This window comes from Phalangium opilio, unplaced genomic scaffold (genome assembly GCF_054372755.1).
Source record: "Phalangium opilio isolate 3A_F unplaced genomic scaffold, DU_Popi_V2 ptg000053l_1, whole genome shotgun sequence".
Lineage (NCBI taxonomy): Eukaryota > Metazoa > Arthropoda > Arachnida > Opiliones > Phalangiidae > Phalangium > Phalangium opilio.
The window spans coordinates 6,333,765-6,349,872 of record NW_028324172.1 but is presented as its reverse complement, the minus strand read 5'-3'; positions in this window follow the sequence as shown (position 1 = coordinate 6,349,872).

The window sequence follows — 16,108 nt, the reverse complement described above, 5'->3', positions numbered from 1 at the left end:
AACGTACTGCATTTGCTCAAATAATTTCGTTGAGAATGAACCAACGAAACAAAATCCTAATCCAATTAATTAAGCTGGTAGTTAAAAAGATGGGCCGTAGCTATGAGGCTACGAAAGAGGATGAAGCTGCTGAAACGTTAATGGCGCTTGGAAACATTTTAGGTAACAGTCATTTCTGTAAATGCATGTAGCATAAGACTAATTAGAACAAATTCATTATAGTTGAGATTGCAGAAATAGATGGAATTAGTTTCAATGATGGCATGGAAAACGCATCAGTTAAAAATATAGATCACAGCTGTGAGGCAGTAAAAGAGGACAAAGCTATTAAAACGATTATGGAACTGGGAAACAATTCCGGTAACAGTTATTTCTGTAAAAGCATGCAACTTAAGACTAATGAGAACAAATTCATTATAGTAGAGATTGCAGAAAGGTTTTTCATAGATGGGATGAGTTAAAATGATAGCGGGGAAAACCTACCAGTAGCTGTTGACCCCAACTTATGCAGTGAACATTTTTTGGAACCAGTTAATTCAGAATTGCTGTTTAGAAATGTTTGGGAAACTTTCTCTGCTCCAGACGGATGGTTTAAAACCGAAAAATATGATGCACTTGAAGTTTTTAAAATCCTTCATGTTTCTGTTATTTTAAAACTTCTTGTTAATGAAGATAGCTCCATTTCTCTATACATTTGGAATGACGTCATAGAAAAGACTCATTATATTTTTCAAGAAATAACACAAGTAGTTGATAGCCCTGAGTCCCTTCTTCAAGTCTTGAAAGTCATAGATACCTGGTCACTTTGTTGCGGAAATGACGAAGAAACATTTAAAGAATGTTACCTATCTATAAAGCGCAAAAGTGGATATTTTTGTAAAACCACTCAGGCAATAAGAGCAACTAAATGTTCTATCATTTTCAAACCAACATATCAAAGAATCAAAAGATGTATGGCTTGTGTTTTATTTCGTCCTCAACTGAGAAATATAATATTCAAATACAAAAGGCGGAAATTTGATGTAGTGACTAAATGTAAAAGAAAATACAAAACTATGAAGAAAGATGACTTAATCAAAAAGGTTAAAGCAGCAAAAAAGATAGAACGTTCTTATGAGCGTAAGCTTTCACGCCGAGATGAAAAATTAAAATCATACATTGAAGAAAAAGGGAAAAAAACTGATAAGCTATCTAGCGAAGGTTTCGCGAAAATATTGAAGAATCACGTTAACGATGATGAAATTAAGTTTGCTAGGAAATTTTTTATGGAACAAATAAAAATGCTGACAAAAACCCAAAATCCCGGAAATGGCATCCAAACATAATTAAATGGTGTATTTATATGCGTTGAAAATCGCCCTCTGCTTATCGAGCTTTACAAGAATCACGAGCGTTGCAGCTTCCAACTGAAAGAACCCATCTTAACTATTCAAAGAATATGCTACAAAAACCAGGTCTCTCCAAAGAAACTCTATTGTATTTCCAAGAAGAGTTCAACAAAGTCTCAAAAAAGGAACATGAAAAATATGTTTGTTTAAGCATTGATGAAATGAAGGTTCAACAAGATAACATAAAAGTACTGGATAAATATCCGGATTTGTAGAGTTAGATGATGGGCTTGAAAAATTTCGAAGGATTGAAGAAAGATCTAAATCCCAAGACGAACCCTTGGAATTAGCCACTCATGTCATGCAAATCATGGTTCGTAGGATAACTACTTCCTTAAAATACCCTTTATCGTTTTATCCAACAGCGTCATTAAGCGCAGAAACATTAAACCACTTAGTGTGGAATACTATTAGAAGATTAGAAGGAATAGGCTGTAGGGTTTTATGCGTGGTCGGAGATGGAGCATCCTCAAACCGAAAGTTTTTCCAAATGAACTATGGAAAATATAATTTTTAAGAAAATGGATTTGCTTGATCTGAAGATAGGCCATTGTATTTCATATTTGACATTCCACACATTATGAAGACTGCAAGAAATTGTTTTTCTAAAAGTGGTTTGCCAAAGTTCACAAAAAAAGAAAATATCTAAAGGAAAAAAGAAAACTTATGTAAAGGCTGAGCTTCCTACGAAAAACAACAAGGAAATCTTATGGTCGCAACTTGAGGAGTTATACAAAATTGACTCGTCTAATATTATTAGAAAACTTACTAAACTAAAATTTGAACACATATATCTGGATTCTTATTCTCGCATGAGAGTTAAGCTAGCGACAAAGGTTCTAAGTGAGAGTGTAGCATTGACCATGGAGGACATTTTGGGGGAAAAAGCAAGCGAAACTGTCAAATTCATTCGTTTAATGGATAAATTTTTTGATATCATGAATGTGTCGAATTACACTACAGGAAATCGGCAGAAAAATGATAACAAACGTCGTATTGAAAGTGTGGAAGATGAGCGATTAAATTGGTTGCAGACAGAGATTCTTTCATATTTTGAAGATTGGGAAAAAGAAATAGATGATAAGTATCCCGCTTTTCTAAAGCTGAGAGAAAGATGATGCAATTAAGTCAAGAAACTCTAGAGGGCATCCGTGTTTCAACTAATTCCATTATTCAAATTATCCGCTTCTTATTAAATAAAGGTGCAAAATACATTCTCACGACGCATTTGAATAAAGACTGTCTTGGGCAACATTTTGGAAAAGTACGAAGTTTGCTTGGTGCTAATCACAACCCAAACGCTAAAGGTTACGGAGAGAGTAATGAAAAAACGCAAATAATTCGGTCATTTGTTAAGGCTCCAAAAAATGGAAATAGTGGCCTTATTTTAGAGTAGCGTTAATTAATAAATTTAGGACTTTAATTTTTTTGATAAATCTTGAAATTTGGAACCCACGAGTTCTAAATTAAAATTATTTAGGGATTTTTCTAAAATTAAAAACTTGTAAGGTTTTAAAAATAAAGTGAATAACAATCAGAAATTAACTTAGGTGTTTTGTAATTTTTTATCACTTTTTTCAAAATAGGAATTTTTTACCATTTTTAATACATAAAATTCAAATTAATACTATAAACTTAATTTGAACATTAGATGACTAACTCTGATTTGAGTTACTAATTTCTAAGAGCTGCTTCCTTAGCCTCTTTTCTTTGATCTTTCTTTTGTTTGCAATTTGGTGCTTTTGTGAAAGGAATGTTTTTAAACCTGAACCGTAAATAGTTAGAAAAATGTTAACTATAGCTTTTAAAACTGAATCTTTTTTATCACAGTATCTATCTTCAGACCAGATTTCAGACCATTTAGATCTTACAATTTTACTAGCTAAAATATCAAATTCTGCTTTTAATCGAAGTTCTCTTGGGTATCGTTGAGCTGGGGAATAATATTTCTTGGCTATTGCAATAATTATCACAAACAATTCTTTAGTGCTGTCGTTAATGTGAATCAATTTCCCCCTGTCCTTTTTAACTGTCCAATTACTAGGTTCTGACATTCTGTCCTGCTCGCCCAAAGACATCCTTTCCATAATGAAGGTAAACAAATCAGTAGGAACTTTTCTCTTAATAGATCTGATGACAGAACCTCCAACATAATATACAAGATCATGGTTTTCAGCTGTTTCAAACTGTAGTAACTAGAAGTTTTCCAAGTAATTTTCTTCGCTTGTGGCTACCGGAACATTTCTCTCTTCGGGTTTTGTAATGGTAACAGATTCATTCAAAATTTCATCAAACATTTCTACCATGATGGTATGTGATATGTACCGTATATCGTACACTGACGTTAAAATGGGAACATTGTCCTAAAGTATAAACTTATAAGTGATTTCTTCTCACAACCAACAGACAAATATTTCAATATTTACTAACCTCGACAATATTAATTATGTGATTTTTTATATCACAGTTCCTAAATAGCTTTTGCCATTCCTCAACGTAATTTTCCCTCGTTAGGTTTGTCATAAGAGAAAACTTATCAAGGTAAATTTCCTTGAGTGCGTATAAGGAAACCAATTCTTTTGCACATATCTTAATATCTTTAGCTAAATCACAGTCCATGCCTTGGTCGGAGGTAGTAATCATATTATTAAATGCTTGCTTGCATATAATTTCAAAGTTTTGAAATAACACCTGTAAATAATAATTGGCCTGTTGGGATTACACTTAAATGTAACCATCTACAAATTAATTATAAAATTTACCTTCCACCTTTTCCCAAAACGATAAATCTGGAACCAATATTGCACTTGAATCACTATCTGAATCATCCATTATTGCTTTTCTGTCATTTGAGTTATCAAATTTATAGTTTAATCTAATTTTTATATAAATAAAAAACAAAAAGCCTACCTAATTTAGTGAACAAAACATCCGGACCAGGTACCGGGATGAGAAGACTCAGAAGAAAAAAAGAAACGGGAACCGCGGATGAAAAGTAGCCGAGGCTTAAAAAGCCAGGGAGTAGCAGACGCGGTCACGCGCTTACTGAGTTTGTTTGGGGTAACTTGTTTCCAAGTTTTGACTATAGGGGCGCTAGAGATGCCGATGCCCTATTCAAGTATGCCTCCCTATTTCCTTTCATATACAGGGGTTATTAATCTGAGGTGATACAGACATGGTCCTTTGTCCTATGGGTAAGATACTCGCTTCGGGTGCGAGTGGTCCTGGGTTCAAGTCCCGGACGAACCCGACCTTTGCAGAAGTAATTTAGTAACGATTTAAATGCAACTAATTACAGGGTAGGATTATGAATTGACCATGTTTCTGTTACATACATAATCCGTTGGTGTAGTGGTATGATACTCGCTTCGGGTGCGAGAGGTCCCGGGTTCATATCCCGGACTGACCCGACTTTTTGCAGAAATAATTTAGTGACAATTTAAATGAAACTATTTTCGGGGTTGGACTATGAGTTGACCATGTTTCTGATACATGGTCTAGGGGTATGATGCTCGCTAAGGGTGCGAGTGGTTCGGGTTCACATCCCGGACGAACCCGACCTTTGCAGAAGTAATTTAGTGACAATTTTAATGAAACTAATTACAGGGTTGGACTATGAGTTGACCATGTTTCAGTTACATACACGGTCCTTTGGTCTAGGGGTAAGATACTCGCTTAGGGTGTGAGTGGTCCCGGGTTCATATCCTGGACGGACCCGACTTTTTGCAGAAGTAATTTAGAGACTATTTAAATGCAACGAATTACATTGTAAGCCAGTAAGTTGAGGATGACTCAAATACACAAATGGTCTGTTTGTATAGGGGTATGATACTCGCATAGGGTGCGAGTGGTCCCAGGTTCAAATGTGGGACACACCCGACCTTTGCAGAAGTAATTTAGTGACTATTTAAATGCAACTAATTACAGGGTTGGACTATGAGTTGACCATGTTTCAGTTACTTACATGGTCCATTGGTCTAGGGTTATGATACTCGCTTTGGGTGCGAGTGGTCTCGGTTTCATATCCCAGACGGACCCGACTTTTTGCAGAAATAATTTAGTGACTATTTAAATTACATAAATCTAATACGGTTCATTTAATATTGATTAAACAAAGAAATAAAAAAGGGCAAACAGTACATGGTACAGGTAGGAACCATTAATAATTAACACTGGGAAGTTATTTTGGGGCATATAGTCTGTTACTAAGAACGTTCTCGTAACGTCACACCCTCCTATCTCCTACCTCTGTTTTGACGACCATATTGGAAGTCGTCAGCTCAGCCCATACAGTTTTGGCTACCAATATTGACGACCTTTCTCCATAGCTCCTAACCTCTCTGTACCACTCTATTGTAACCATGGTTAAAACCATTTCGTTTTTAAATAAAAAGAAATTAAAAAATTAAAAGAGAAAGACCCTTTGTATTAAAGTTTAATAGGAACCAACGCCCTTTTTGTGGACTTTTAGCACAAAACAAGTCTCTTAAAAACTAGTCTACTTTGTGTCATTTCCTTAAACCACCGGATAAATATCTAACAGGGCTTAAATCCCCAAAACATATAAACTATTTTACTTATGGTTCAAACTAGGGGGTACCAATACAATATCAGTATCGGCAACAATAATGGGGGTTTCCAAAGTATTAGACCGGTTCGTTTAAACCGGTTAAACTGGTTAAAACTCCGAAAAATGGCACCACATGAAAGTTTATCAGTTTATTATATAATACATAGATGGAGCTTTATATTTTAAAGGTTCGTAGTGTCATCCATTAATTCCAAAAAGAGACTAAAGAAGTTAGCAAAATAGAGGCATTCAATTTTCGATGGGTCTGATTAGATAAGGAAATTTTTTCTGTCATTTTGAAGCTTCATTAAATTCTTAGTCTAAAGGTGCTTAAGAAATTTGAATTGGCGCTCTGAAATTAATGCTCTTCCAGCTTTACTATTGAAAGTTGATCAAGACTTGGAATCCGCGGTCTAATTCAGTTTCTCCGCCTTGAAAACAACTCCAACTTTGAATGTTTATTATTCTCCAAATAATAGCTTAAAAATTATGAAAAATGTCTCAAAATGTAAATTATAATTTACTTGACTTAGCATAATAAATTCAGCAACAAAAATATTCCATAAATATATTTAGCATGCTCTGAAACCGAGTCCACTTCCGAAATTGTATCCACATTGAAAATGCATTACGAGGGAAACTGGGTTGGTAAGCACACCTAACGGACAAAGGACAAACTAGAGGCGCTTTTGCTATTCGTTTTTTAACATGGGGCTCGAACAAAGCTAGCAGGCATTTTACCACCGAAACAAGGTTATCGAAGTTGGGCATACTTCTACACTACACTTTTACCTTGCCAAAGGCAGGAACAAACCAGAACTCGTCCACAAGGGCGTAGCTAAAACTTGCCTTTGCTAAGCTTAGCTGGCCAGTCAACTACACCCCTTTATTATGGGAGCATCCTGTGACATTTGTTTAAAATTCAGCACAGCCGAGATTGCTGTGAGTTTTGCATCGGCATTTTAAAATATGCACCATCTGAGGTAAAGGAAATAAATACCATGAAGTTTTAAGATAAAATTTGTTAAAAGCGTTTACAATTTTGTTTTTCAATTTTGAATGAATTTAGTTTTGCTTTCCTAACTTTGTGACTAGAAGCACAGGGAAACAAGGGCCTCACAGCGTAAACTAGTTGTTTTAAAAAACAATGATACTCTTTTTAAAAAAAATCCTTAGAAACCATAGTAGTATATAATTCATGAAATTACTTTTTAAAAATAATTGTTTGGTATTATTTTTAGTACTTAAGCTGTTGGATCATACTCTGTAAATATCGGTATCGGTAACCCGGTAAAGGGTTAAGCCGGGAATCTGCCATCTCTATTCAAACAGGTTAAAACCGCGTTCTTTTTTAAATTTTCGAAAAAGCTCGATTTTTGGCAGCCCTTACGCGGGAGGATGTAGAGAAAATATGTCAAAGAGGAAAGGGGATGGTTACCTTAGCAAGACAGCCCGGTATGTATCTCTCGCGCACTTACCTCAACGCACAGCAGAGGAGCCAGACGTCACATGATCCGTTAAGTAGGAAATTCAAAAGGGTTAGAGCTAGAAGGTCACACCGGAGATAGCGTGGCTTCCCTAATGTCCGTAAATTGGGTCGGATTTTACTTTACCTAACTAAACCAACCAACACTGGTTTCTGATTAATTAGACCCCGAGGGTTCTTCAAAAATAGTGAAAAAAATTCTAAAACCGCCGCAAGTTGGTCAAAAATTGTTTTAAAAATTTGAAAATTGTATGTACTTACCACCATTAAGACTGTTGCCCGCCCTAAACTCGTTCTGAACTCAATCTTGAAAAATTACTAAGAGGGGGAAACATAACAGCACGGACTCGCGACGGAAATAGCTATGAAATTAAGGTAGGTTCTCACTTGACCGAAAACACGACGGAAAGCCGGCGTAACTTGGGTTGACCGAAAACTTTAACGCCGAGCACGACGGAACTGCCGTTCCGCTCATTTCGGTCGGGCTTAAAACGTGTTCTATTTTTTCGGCCGTACCCGGCGTAAATAGAAAAGTCAGCCAATGAAAATGCACGTTGTAGTTACGTCACTGTCATATGTCCGCGGAGATTTCAACTTATTGCGCAATACGCGAAGCCATAACTTCCAAAGTGTTGAAAATGCCTCCAAAAAGGAGGAATGTTCAATCTACAGAAAGAAAAACCAGAAAGAGATTGAGTATTAACAAAGAGGAATTTATTGAAGAAGTGAGAAAATATCCTTTTCTCTACGACTTGTCGCATAAAGAGTATAAGGATACAAATTTGAAGGATGCACGTTGGGCCTCTATAGGGGCCTTGTTCCAAGTAACAGGTAAGGGTTTAATATTAATTGAAATGAAAATGGTAATGCGTCTTTTATAACACAGGCACTGAAGCCTATAATACATGGAAGGCCATAAGGGATAGGTATGTTAAAGAAAGAAGGCCAGTGCATGATAGCAAAAGGAGCGGCAAGGGGGCTGAAGAAATTGTGGTATCGAAGTGGGCTCTGTTCCCTACTCTTGACAGTTTCTTAGGACAAACCATCAAGCCAAGAGAGTAAGCTTTTCACATATGGCGCAGATCACTAAGTTAAATGTAAATAATCTTAGAACTGCAACTAACGTTGACATGGGTACGGAGTCGCAAGCTTCAACCTCAAAAGACGATGAAACGGACAAAGAAGCAACAAAAATATTTAAGTCTCTAGAGAGGCCTTCAGAGGATGAATTGTAAGATAGTTGTTACGGATCATTATGTTTACATATATTGTTTGTTACTACAGTATTTAATTACTTATGTAATGTTAATCTAGCAAATGGTCTCCGTTTGATATTTTCTAAAAGTTGGTTACCACCATTCAATACAAATGATTTCATCTCTTTAATTAGTGGCGAAATGTCAGATGATGACTCTGTCCCTCCATCAGTTATGACGGAAGAGGGTAAGGAACAATCTGGACAGTCCACACCGATTCCTACCCCAGCACGTTCCACGCCAATTCCTACCCCAGGACCTTCAAAAAAACGAAAAAAATCTGACGCTCTAGATGATAAATTCGAAAAGATGATTGACATATCAGAAAAAACTCTTTATACGCAACTGGCCACAATGAAGAAAACAGAAAAAGACGAAACATTTCATTATTTCACGAGTTTAATGGGACGTTTTCGAAACTTAACCAAAAAAAACCAAAACGAAGCAAGATACAAAATAGAAAACATTTTCTATGAATTAGAAAAGGAATAAAACATATTTTTTACATAGAACCTCTAGTCACTCGTTCTAATTGCCATTCTATCTTGCCTTCATTACACAAATAATTTGCTAGTGTGTCTCTCATACGTCCAGCATTAATAGGGTGCCCATTTACGCGGAACCGGTTAATGCTAGGTGTAATTGCACTTCCTGGTCCAACCTCTCTTCTCCATCGCCCTTCCACAATTTCTCCATCTCTTCCTTCATGATCAATGTAATTTGTCGAGGGCACATACAGTTTTTCCTCGTTACTTTTGGTAGCCTCTTTCATAAGTATGAAATTATGGAGGCACACCGTAGCTTTAATAATTCCAACAATGTTTTCTGGTTTCCCTTGGATTGTTCTATGAAATATTCGCCACCTTGCTGCGTATATACCAAATGTGTTCTCAATTATTCTACGTGCGCGGCTTAAACGGTAATTAAATATTCTTTGAGATAGAGTTAAGCCTCTTCTCGGGTAAGGCCTCATAATATTCATGGTTAAGGGAAAAGCTTCATCAGCGACAATGAAGTAGGGAAACATTATATCGGAATTTGGAAGATTCGATGGAATCGGGAGAGAGAGCAAGCCTTCATTAAGCTTGCGTCCAAATATTGACCTTGCAAATACACCACCATCGCTCTGGCTTCCATATGCTCCAATATCTACCATTGTGAATTTGTAATTGGCATCACATAGGGCCAAGAGAACGATGCTAAAACATCCCTTGTAATTGTAATATAGTGATCCACTTTTTGGAGGACACTGAATAGTTATATGTTTCCCGTCAATTGCTCCGACACAATGAGGGAGATTCCATTCAGACCAAAATTTGTCACTAATTCCTTGCCATGCTTCAGATGAGGTTGGGAGTTTTAAATAATTCGGCGAGAGAACAATCCATAAAGCTTCACATGTTTCTTTTATGATATTACTGACAGTACTTGTTCCTAGTCGGTATGCAAAGGATAGACTTATCTGCATATCGCCGCTTGCAAGGTATCTTTATATAATTCACCACACAATGTTAGGGTCTACAGATTAATCATTTATTTACATGTGCTACTAACCTCAGAGTTAATGATAGCTTCTCCTCCGGAGAGACTGATTTACGAAATTTTGTGTCGGGTTTATAAAGCAGCGGCCTAACCAACGTCAGAAGCTCATCGAATTCCACTTTATTCATCCTAAAAAACCTTTTTAAAACAATTAGAGTACTACCACTGGTCTTTATATATACAAAATAGGTTACATTCAAAGGTTTTTACCTAAAATGTTTTTCATCGTCCCATCGCCGCATTTCATTAACCAAATTGACTTGGTATCCTTGCTGTTGCCGCTTCAGAAACAGATCTCGAACCCAAAAACGCTTTCTACCACTCTTGTGATAATGTTTGTACATTACGTACAAGAGATTAATATAATTATAAATACATAATGTATTTAAAATATTATTGGAAAACTCAGAGTCACTCAAATCCTCCATTTTGTTTGTTTACCTTTGCGTACAACCCTATACCGCCCTCTCGGTTTCGATCCCTTTGCGTACAACCCTTTACCGCCCTCTCGGTTTCGATCCGTCGACCGATCGATAATGGTCACGTGACCCAATAAATTGTCAGCATTATTTTAAGTTCCGCTGCAAGTGAGAACGCTCTACCGCTGGCGGACAGCGGTAAGAAAAATTTGCAACCGCTGGCGGTTCGTTTCCGTCGAGATTTTCGGTCAAGTGAGAACCTTACTTTAAACATTCATATTTTGGAAAAGGCGTAACATATTTGGAAAAGGCGTAACATAATTTGGGAAGTTAATGAAGATAAACAACAATATTAGGGAAAAGGCGTGAAATATTACTTGGAAAACTAAATAAATGTAGATAGACATTTTTTGGAAAAGGCATAATATTGTTTGGAAAGTAAATGAAGCATTTTTTAAAATATTTTTCCAAATAAAATTACGACATTTCCAAAAGTGTTTTGTTTATCTTTATTTACTTTGCAAGTAATATTACGCCTTTTCCAATGTATTTATGCTTACATTTAGTAAGTGTCCCAAATAATTCTACGCCTTTTCCAACATATTGTTGTTTATCTCCATTTACTTCCGAAATAATTTAGGCATTTTAGAAAAATATCGTTGTTTATTTTTAAAAATGGAGCCTTCTTCAAATATTTTTCTATCCTGGTATGAGAATTGTACATGTTTCAGCGGGTGTTTAAAATTTTATAGCTATATTTCCGTCGCGAGTCCTTGTTATAATGTTTACCCTCATTGCAATTTTTCAAGATTGAGTGCAGAACGCGTTTAGGCGCACATCGGTCTTAATGTTGGTAAGTATATGAAATTATCCAAGAAAAATTTGACGAACTTGCGGCGGTTTTAGAATTTTTCACTATGTTTTCCGAACTCACTGTGGTCTAATTAATCAGAATCCATTTTTGGTTGGGTTAGTTAGATAAAGCAAAAGGTGAAACATATTTGAAATTTTTGTCTTGGTTTTTTCATTTTTCTTCTCTCTTTTGCGTTGGTTGCGCATGAGCGAAACTCTACGACCGGGCCGGCTTGGTTTTGAAAGGGAGAAGAATTAGAATTTAGATTCTCTCAGCCATCTTTTATTTGTGCTAAATTCCAGACGTAACCTGGGTGAGCAAGCCGTCTTATCCCCAAAACATTGTGTAACAGGCCGTCTTATTCCCAAAACATTGTGTAACAGGTCGTCTTATTCCCAAAACATTGTGTAACAGGGTCCTCTGTTCCTATATTTATATTTTTTCCAATGTTTTCCAGTTCTTTCCTTTAAAGTATCTAAAATTTCCAGTGGTAACATTCAAATCAAATCAACCATAGCTAAAGATTCCATTCGAATTTGTTGAAGTAGGCCTGCTTAACAAAAAATATTTTTTTGCTTTTAGATGGATGTTGCGTACAAAAGATCTGATTCCCCAAGATTGTACCTTTATTATGAAAATGGGAAAGTGAAGAGTCACAGTACGTAATTACCCTTTTTCCTGATGACCTGTTCGTAGCGGCGACTTTGAGAACTAGCCAACCAGGTGTCGCTATATAGATACATTATTTTCTGTGGTAGAGGACAGGGTGGGAAATAAGGATTTTTTTAATATGGATATTGGGACAGCGACCGCTCTGGTCATGACCATTGACCAGGGCACCTCGCCTGCTAAACTAAAGAAGTAGATAATTAATATAATTGAGTTAAGGTCTGGACTCAGATTACCTTTAAATTTTCATGTGGCCCTGTGGACGACTGGCCCCACCAAATTAATTTTTAAACTGGTCATTTGCCCTGTGGCACCGCCTTATTTCCCACGCTGGTCAAAGATTAGTCCGCTTCAACATTCTTTAAAATTAATTTCAGCGTAATTACTAGATTAAATTTATGAAATCGAACTAGTTTGTGCTCCAAACGTGTTGCTAAAGGATATCCAACACTTTTGTAAAGCTAAAAACAACTTTTAAGATGTCTTTAGATCATCTAAAGCTAAAGTACCGTTACTCACTAAACCTTGGTGTGCTCACAATTTAAAGCAAAGCGCGGGTCCAGTGGATCCTCTACAAGTTTGCTTTCCTCCTGAACTCCGGGTTTAGCTTGGCGAAGGCTAGTGTGCGGGATTTATAAGTGCACTTATAAATCCCGCCCACAAATGTCTCCTGCCTTCGCCAAGCCAAAACTGAAGTTTGTAAGGAAAGTCAACTTGTAGGGGATCCACTGGACCCGCGCTTTGCTTTAAACTGTGAAAAGCACGTTTAGCAAGTAGAAGTACTTTAGAAGCTTCATAAACCCCGAAAAATTTGTTTTACCTGTAGAAAAATGTTGGATATCCTTTAGAAACGCGATCTAGTTCCATTTCATAAATTAATGTAGTAATTTCGCTGAAATTGAGCTAACAGTGTTGAAGCGGAGTAATCCTTGACCAGAGAAATTAATGAGTCTGAGCAATTTTTAGCGACACATGGGTGCCTCGCCGATTAAAGTAGTTCTCAGTGCTGCTAATGGGATGGTGGAGCTGATCATTAATAAAGTTAATCCACTTTATTCCCTATGCGTGTGTCAAGGCTTAATTGATTTTGACTTGAACATTGATTTTAACTGACTTACCAGACGATTAGAGCCTATGCAACCGATATCGAACTTAAAATCAATGTTGTTTAAGTTGCTCGCTAAGGCTTGGAAAATGGATCGGTAATAACGTGGATTGAAACTGAAGAAGCAATGCAAGTTGTTCAAAGAGCCTCTTGAACAATTAAAATTCATTTCTTCATATAGTTACAGGTTCCACAATAAAACCTGAAATATTAGAGGAATTTTCCAAAGAATTTTTGAAAGGAGCTGTTGCTTCTGATTTCACGCCAGAAGACGTAAAAATGAGAGATTTCCCAGGTATGAGTTTAATACATGTTTAAAAAATATGTAGAGTGAGAACCATTCTATAATAGGAAGCTTACATCAGGGTTGATATTAAGTCACTTTTTTAATTAAATTCTGTGAGAATTAGTTTACTTTTTTTCACTTTTTTTTCAATTTATCAGTCTTTCAATGTTATTTTTCTTAAAAACTATAGCTTAAAGGGATAACGAAGTAGAAAAACAAGTTATTTTTACTTGATTAATGGTGTTAAAATATGCATAAAAAGATTAGAATAATTCACCAGAACTTTCTCCTTAATTTATTGTAAATTTTGAAAGTTCTTGTGATTTTAGATAAATCAAATGTTGATGAATCAAATTTTGATGATGGAAATATCTTCGGAAAAAGGAATTTTCTGTCAATCAGAGGACGCTAAAAATTGCGCGGCTCATTCGTTTCTAAGGTCAAGGATTAGCCCTCTTTAACGCTCGTTGAACTTCATTTCAGCGTTATTATTGGAATTAATTGTGTTCCGAATGTGTTTCTTGACAACATTCAACACTTTTTTCGATTGAAAAAGGGAGGGACTATGGTCACATGTCATATGCTAAGTATTATTTTTATTTCAAGACGGTTGCGCTATTTGCTAGGTAAGCTGATGTCCCGTAAGCGATAATAGCAAGCCGCCCATATATAGAGATCGGTAGGTTAGGGCTGTGCGAATACTCTAATAGTATTTGTTTAATTCGAATTGAGTATTCGATTCTATGAATCGAATTTTCCAATTGGAGATAAACAAGTATTTGAATAATCTCTTATAGTTTTGACAATTTTCCTAAAGCTAATTTTTTCCCCTTCTGTTTCGCGCATGCCATTGCGGATGTGTACGTAGATGTCTCTTAAAACCTTAAAATATAGAACAGGTCACAAAATCATGGTAGGGGTTGTTTATTGATGATTGAAGGTGTAATTGCTTTTGTGCCTGGGACTTTGTAGCTCTATACAGGGTGGTTCAGATCCTAAAACTCAGGAGGTCTATGGGGATTTTTTTTCCTTCAAAATTCGTCACTTGACAAATATTAAATTATCTTTTCAAGTTCCGTTAACTGCTCGTATTTTCAAATTTAAATTAAAATGTTTTTCCCCAGCAGTTCATTAAGATCGCAGGAACTTAACTGCATACGTGTCTGTCTCGAAGGCAACTTACCTGCGATAAAACATTTATGGTAATGTTATACAAATGGCTAGCGACATCTAGCAGAATTCATTTCATAACGCAGGGGCTTAAGAATTTTATGCTGTATCTGTCCATGGATGAGTTATTTCATTTTTGAATGACAAACCACCAATGGAAACCGTACGTCGGACGTGAACCCGAATGTTCACACCTTATTGCTCAATTTTACCCGACCGTGTGAGTTTTTAGCAAGTCCAAAAACCTTACGGCTGGGCGAGGGGTAATAGTACAAACGTTGGAGGAACCGTTCGGGTGTGGCCTTGACGTACCACTTGGCAACTCAAATATGGTTTGCGTCTATAGACGTTTGTGCTCGATGGATCATTTGCTTCAACCCGACCGCAGTTCAAAACTAGAAGGCAGATTGGCTAGCTGAGAGGGTATGCGAGGGGTTCGGAAGTGGCTTTTTGAACCCTTTAACGAATTTTTAACCGGAGTGTCAGAGATCGTCTCAGACGTTCGCGTCCGACATACGTTTTTATGAATGATTTAAAGTTTAATGTGTCTCATACAGTGAGGAAAGTAGCAGCTCAAATGTCCGTGAAAACTATTTTCTATTTAAAGATTTTTACATAATTTATTTGGTTCTGGAAAAGTAAGGAAGCCAGTGGGGCTTTGGCCTACAACGATCATAGATGTGCCAGCAAACCAAAGTGGCTGATATATTTAATAATTTTTCAACATCTCAGTGCATATGTACTTATTGTACGGCTATTAGAGAATAATACGGCAGTACAGGGAATGGATCTCCCATGCGACCCTCCTTGCCGACCCCCTTTTGTATTATAGGGAAAACTCCCCCTCCCCTCCCCCCATATATGTACTCTTTTTCTGCGACCCCCTTGCCGACCCCCTTTGGTATTATAGGGAAAACTCCCCCTCCCCTCCCCCCATATATGTCCTCTTTTTCTGCGACCCCCTTGCCGACCCCCATTTGGTATTACAGGGAAAATATTTTTTCGGGTTTATAGGGAACCTGGACGACCATATTTTCAACTCCCCCCTCCCCCCCATTTGGTATTACAGGTAAAATATATATTTTAGAGAGGCGAAACTCTTTTTTGGATTTATAGGGAAAGATATTTTTTTTCACCGCTAGATGTCGGTATGGTCAACCTTATTTGAGGGGAAAAAAGTAATTTCTTCGAGTCGAGAGGGGTCCTCTTTAAGCTCAGATTTTTTCTTTTCGGATCTTATTTAAAAGGGTACGTTGTAGTAGGGAAACAAGATGACTAAGACCCTAATATATGTTTTTTAAAAAATAACAAACTTGTATAAAATTTAAAAACTTTATTACCACAAATTCATCACTAAAGTTATA